Below are 6,228 nucleotides of genomic sequence, written 5' to 3'. Positions count from 1 at the left end.
ACAGAAGATACAGAGATGGCAGAGTTATTGAATGCCTTCTTTGTCTCTGTCTACTCTGCCGGAGGCAGTCCTGAAGAGCCCTGTACTCCTGAGACCTCAGATGAAGTCAGGTCACTGGAGCAGTTTGCCTTAGTCGATGAGGAATGGGTTAGAGACCAGTTGATCAATCTGGACATCCATAAATCCATGGGTCCAGATGGGATGCACCCGCGGGTGCTGAGGGAACTGGCGGAAGTCATTGCTAGACCACTCTCCATCATCTTTACCAAGTCTTGGGAAACGGGAGAGGTGCCTGAGGACTGGAGGAAAGCAAATGTCACTCCAGTCTTCAAAAAGGGCAAGAAGGAGGACCTGGGTAACTATAGACCGGTCAGCCTTACCTCCATCCCTGGGAAAGTGATGGAACACCTTATCCTTGATGCCATCTTAAGGCATGTCAAGGATAAGAGGGTTATGAGGGGCAGTTAACATGGCTTTACCAAGGGGAAGTCATGCTTGACCAACCTCATAGCCTTTTATGAGGGAATAACACGGTGGATGGATGATGGCAGAGCGGTGGATGTGGCCTACCTTGACTTCAGCAAAGCATTTGACACAGTCTCCCACAGCATCCTCATAGCTAAATTGAGGAAGTGTGGCCTGGATGATCAGGTAGTGAGGTGGTCTGCAAACTGGCTGAAGGAGAGAAGCCAGAGAGTTGTAGTCTATGGGGCGGAGTCTAGTTGGAGGCCTGTATCTAGTGGAGTGCCTCAAGGGTCAGTACTGGGACCAGTATTATTTAATATATTCATCAATGATTTAGATGAGGGAATTGAGTGTACTATCAGCAAGTTTGCTGATGACACTAAGCTGGGAGGAGTGGCTGACATGCCAGAAGGCTGTGCTGCCATCCAGCGAGACCTGGACAGGCTGGAGATTTGGGCAGGGAGAAACTTGATGGAATATAACAAGGGAAAGTGTAGAGTCCTGCATCTGGGCAGGAACAACCCCAGGTTCCAGTATAGGTTGGGGAACGACCTGTTAGAGAGTAGTGTAGGGGAGAGGGACCTGGGGGTCCTAGTGGATGGCAGGATGACCATGAGCCAACACTGTGCCCTTGTGGCCAAGAAGGCCAGTGGCATCCTGGGATGTATTAGAAGGAGGGTGGTCAGTAGGTCGAGAGAGGTCCTCCTTCCCCTCTACTCTGCCCTGGTGAGACCACATCTGGAATACTGTGTCCAGTTCTGGGCCCCTCAGTTCAAGAAGGACAGGGACCTGCTGGAGAGAGTTCAGCGCAGGGCAACTAAGATGATTAAGGGAGTGGAGCATCTCCCTTATGAGGAAAGGCTGAGGGAGCTGGGTCTCTATGGTTTGGAGAAGAGGAGACTGAGGGGTGACCTTATTAGTGTATATAAATATATAAAGGGTGAGTGTCATGAGGATGGAGCCAGGCTCTTCTCAGTGGCAAACGATGATAGGACAAGGGGTAATGGGTACAAACTGGAACACAAGAGGTTCCACTTAAACTTGAGAAGAAACTTCTTCTCAGTGAGGGTGACGGAACACTGGAACAGGCTGCCCAGGGGGGTTGTGGATTCTCCTTCTCTGGAGGCATTCAAAACCCGCCTGGACACATTCCTGTGTAACCTTATCTAGGTATTCCTGCTCCGGCAGGGGGATTGGACTAGATGATCTTTTGAGGTCCCTTCCAATCTCTAACATACTGTGATACTGTGATACTGTAATTATATTGCTTCCACTGGCTTCCTAAGTAGCCTAGCTAGAATTCCTTTGCTTTCCCATTTGCATCAGATTTATTTTTCTGTTGACATACCGATGGGTCAAACTATTGTAATTTCATTTTTAAGCACAATTATTATAGTTACAATTTTATAATTTACTTGTAATTGTGGATCTCTTGTACTTTTAAAATAATGGTGAAATTCTGACCTAATTTTCTTGTCCTCCTAAAAAAATATCACAATGGTAGTGAGGGTTTGAACCACACAAATGTGTGCATATGTGTCAGACTGGCAAGGAGCAAGTTTTCTTAAATACATCTAATACATCACAAGAACATACTTCTGTGTTAGGCACTACATTTTCAAAACATCAGGAAATCTGGTCTAATTAATCCTATATTAAGGAGTCCATTTGGACAGTATTTTGTTTACTTTCCTTTGGATTTTTGTTTGTTTGTTTGTTTGTTTTTTTGTTTTTTACATTTCTCTCCATTAATTTCTTCCTAGCGCTTCTTTTATGGAAGCTACACAGCTGGGGGTAGTCTTGTGAGAAAGGAATTCTTGTGTTTAAAGCATCGTTTGCTACACTAAGGAAGCCGGATGACAATTTGTAATACACATGTGCTTCCGGTTTGTTGTATTTGTGGCAGTGCTCAACTATCAGTGCCAGGTTAAAGCATGTATTTTACATCCAGATAGTAATTTAATACATTCCTTGATTGTTGTGGTTTAAGCCCAGGCTGTACATCAGAACCACGCAGTCCACTTCCCCCCCCACCTTCTTTCCCCCTGCTCCTGGAGGGACGGGGAGGAGAATCGAAAGAATGCAACTCCCACAGGTTGAGATAAGAACAGTCCAGTAACTAAGGTATAACACAAATCACTACTGCTACCACCAATAATAATAATGATAAAGGAAATAACAAGGGAAGAGAATACAACACCTCACCGACCAATAACTCGCCCCCACCCCACCGTGATCCAGCCCTTCGGAGTACTCTCTGTTCTACATCCTGGGCATGACGTGCTGTGGTATGGCATACCTCTTTGGCTAGTTTGGGTCAGGTGTCCTATCTCTGCTTCCTCCCGGCTTCCCCTCCTCCCTGGCAGAGCATGAGACTCACAAAGTCCTTGGTCAGAGTAAACATTCTGACCAGCAGCTGAAAACATTGGCTTTATCAGTATTATTCCCAGGCCGAAAGTCAAAACCACAGCGCTGCACCAGCTACTAAGAGGTAGAAAAAATGACTGCTACTGCTAAACCAGGACACTTGATGAAGTGAACTCAAAAGGTTGTTATAATTGATTGATTGCTGATTGGTAGAAACCAGATCATTAAACCTAATCACATTCTGAAGAAAGTGATACAACTTTGCCATTACACCATGAAAGCAGAAGACTTTATATCATTACAGCTTTTCATGAAATAGAATCAAGCAAGTTGGAAAGGACCTTTCAGTTCATCAAGTCATCAAGGAGGTGATCCTGCTCCTCTACTCTGCTCTCGTGAGACCTCACTTGGAGTATTGTGTGCAGTTCTGGCGTCCTCAACATAAAAAGGACATGGAACTATTGGAACAAGTCCAGAGGAGGGCCACGAGGTGATCAGGGGACTGGAGCACCTCCCGTATGAGGATAGGCTGAGAAAGTTGGGGCTGTTCAATCTGGAGAAGAGAAGGCTGTGTGGAGACCTCATAGCAGTGTTTCAGTATCTGAAGGGGGCTTATAAGGATGCTGGGGAGAGACTCTTCATTAGGGACTGTAGTGATAGGACAAGGGGTAATGGGTTAAAACTTAAACAGGGGAAGTTTAGATCGGATGTAAGGAAGAAGTTCTTTACTGTAAGGGTAGTGAGGCACTGGAATGGGTAGGCCAAGGAAGTTGTGAATGCTCCATCCCTGGCGGTGCTCAAGGCCAGGTTGGACAGAGCCTTGAGTGCCCATGGTTTAGTGTGGGGCGTCCCTGCCCATGGCAGGGGGGTTGGAACTAGATGATCTTAAGGTCCTTTCCAACCCCGACTATTCTTTGATTCTATGATTCTAAGTCCAACCATTTCCCAGCACTGCCAAGGCCACCACTAACCCATGTCACTGAGGGCCTTGTCTACATGGTTTATGAACACTATTGTATAGGTCATTCTTCAGCTAGTCTGTTCTTGTAGCCTGACTATAGTACAAATTGTGTGAGCCACACTTGAGTAAAATCTTGCATTTTTAAATACTCTAGGTTTACAAATGTAATTTCAGTCAACACTGGTCCTTGCCCAGAGTTTTACATTCTTTCATTGTTAGTTTGGCTCAGGATATTTCACTTGAAAGTTTTCATGGCATTTCAAGGCACTTGCAAATCTTTCTGATTCCATGCAAAAATATTAGATGACAAAGCAAGAATCCCAACATATAGTTAAAAACTTAGCCTAAGGAATCCTAGACAGCTAGGCTACAGATGGAGGTCAGGATGCTCATAATGATTGAAACATCTCTGGGTAACAAGCATATGAGGAAGGGTTGGACTCACTCATTTGGTAGCACAGTTTTGTGAGGAATCATGTTGTCTTTTTTAACTTTCCAAGCTTGTGCTTACTCTTCTAAGTGAAGTATATTCAGTTGGCTCAGAGGATTAGTTACTGAAGTTTTCCATTCAGAAAGAATTGGCATTTCCTTTGTTTGTAACTCAAGACTGTAGCATTGTACGTACTACACAGACAGCTGCTGTGAAACAGATCAGAAAATTTAACTTCTTTCTTAGTATGAGAAAATTACCTGACACTGCATGGTTCTATACTTTATGTCTTTGTGGTATAATGTCCTAAGATTTCAGATGCAAGTGAAAAAAAAAAAAAATGGAAAAGGAAAATATATGTTCTATTAATTTTACTACTGAAAAAACAGGTGTGAGGAATCAGTTTCCTGGCATGCCTAGGACTCAGGTGTCTCTTTTGGTACAAATTTTTATTTCTTTCAGCATGAGCTTGAAAGCAGAGCAAGGACAGTAGTGGAAGTATCTTTTATAGCATCTGTGATGGGAAGCTACACAAAGTTGTCAGCTCTTCAACTTTGCTTTTACTCCCACTAAACCTTCTGTAGACTTTTATTCCTTCCAGTTTGGAGGAGGGATGTTCAGCTAGGTTCTCTCAAAACAATGTGTAGCACAATGTGTAAGGATCCTCTGCTTTCTCTTGACTAATTTCAGGGAGATAATGTATCATTAGTCATCTAAATTTCGTATATTAGGATAAGGAAGTTCATGTTACACAAAAGAAATGCCAAAGCCTGTAGTGAAAAAGATTAAATCTGTCAGAAAGTTGTGTCGATTTACGAGATGCATCGATTTTAGCAGGTACATCTGCTTTTCACTACAGCTGCTGGCCACAGTTGTCATCCACAGCACTCCTACAGCTCCACCTACAGCTACTTACTCTGTGAGCTGTGAGTCCTGGCAGCTACTCCACTGCACCGGATTCTGCAACCACTGTTGCTGTTTCTCTTCTTTTCCATCTGTTTCTGAATGTCGTCTGCTCTCTCTAAAAGCCCTGAATAGAGAAGGTGGGGAAATGCTTGCTCAAGAGAGTTATGCCAGAGTGTTTAAGTAATATGCAAATCATGGAAACAGATTTGGGCTGCATCTTGGTTCTGTGTGGCATGAGGGCATGTTTTCTATGGCAGTTAAAGCACCATGTGAAATTAATAGTGATTAGTCAGAAAGAAGAATTTGTACTGTAAAATTACATTTAAACAGAAGCAGTTCCAAGAGAGAAATACATCCACTGATATTTCCTCAAAGTCAACTTGCTATAAAAGCTAGTTAAATTCTTACCAATAACACTGTTCTGGTGAACCAGGATATTCTGAATTAGAACTGAAAAATGGGTCATGAAAAAGTAATTTTCTGTAGTGTTTACCTCTTTGCTCGCCCCCAGGTTTGCATTGCTTCTTTAATAAAAACAAGAACATGCTCTAAATGTTTTCTCCCATTTTATCTCAGATCAGGCACTCCTTTTTTATAGTGTTATCTGGTAACAAAACCCTGAGACAGCGCATCTCAGTGCAAGAAAAATGTTTGCCTGTGGCTGCATGTCAAATGGTTTTAAGTTTCTCTTTGAAGCAGAGCATTATTTCCAGTTCTTACAACTGTGCTGGTGCATGCGCAATGAATGGCAGTAGTGTTCCCAACACAGATTGCCATCATTAACTTGAAGCATTTCTAAAAACGTACATTCATCACTTCTTTAATACTCCTGCTATTTTGAAACACAAAACATACCTTTGATAATGCTAATTTTGAGGCAGAAAAAGTTAACAGCTCTCATAATCTGTTGATCTCACCTCCTATGTCATCAGTCAGGAAAAATATTTCAACTCAGAGTAGTAAAGTATAAGTCACTATGTTTGACAAAATTGTTTATCTTAATGGAAACTGGTCTAAATGTTGCTATTTCATGCTCTTTTAACAGTAACTTGAAGCCTTGGAAATGCACATTTTCTTTGATGGAAAGAAGAAGTTCAAA

Source organism: Psittacula echo (genome assembly GCF_963264785.1).
Source record: "Psittacula echo genome assembly, chromosome: Z".
NCBI lineage: Eukaryota > Metazoa > Chordata > Aves > Psittaciformes > Psittacidae > Psittacula > Psittacula echo.
Note: the sequence above shows the minus strand (reverse complement) of the source record.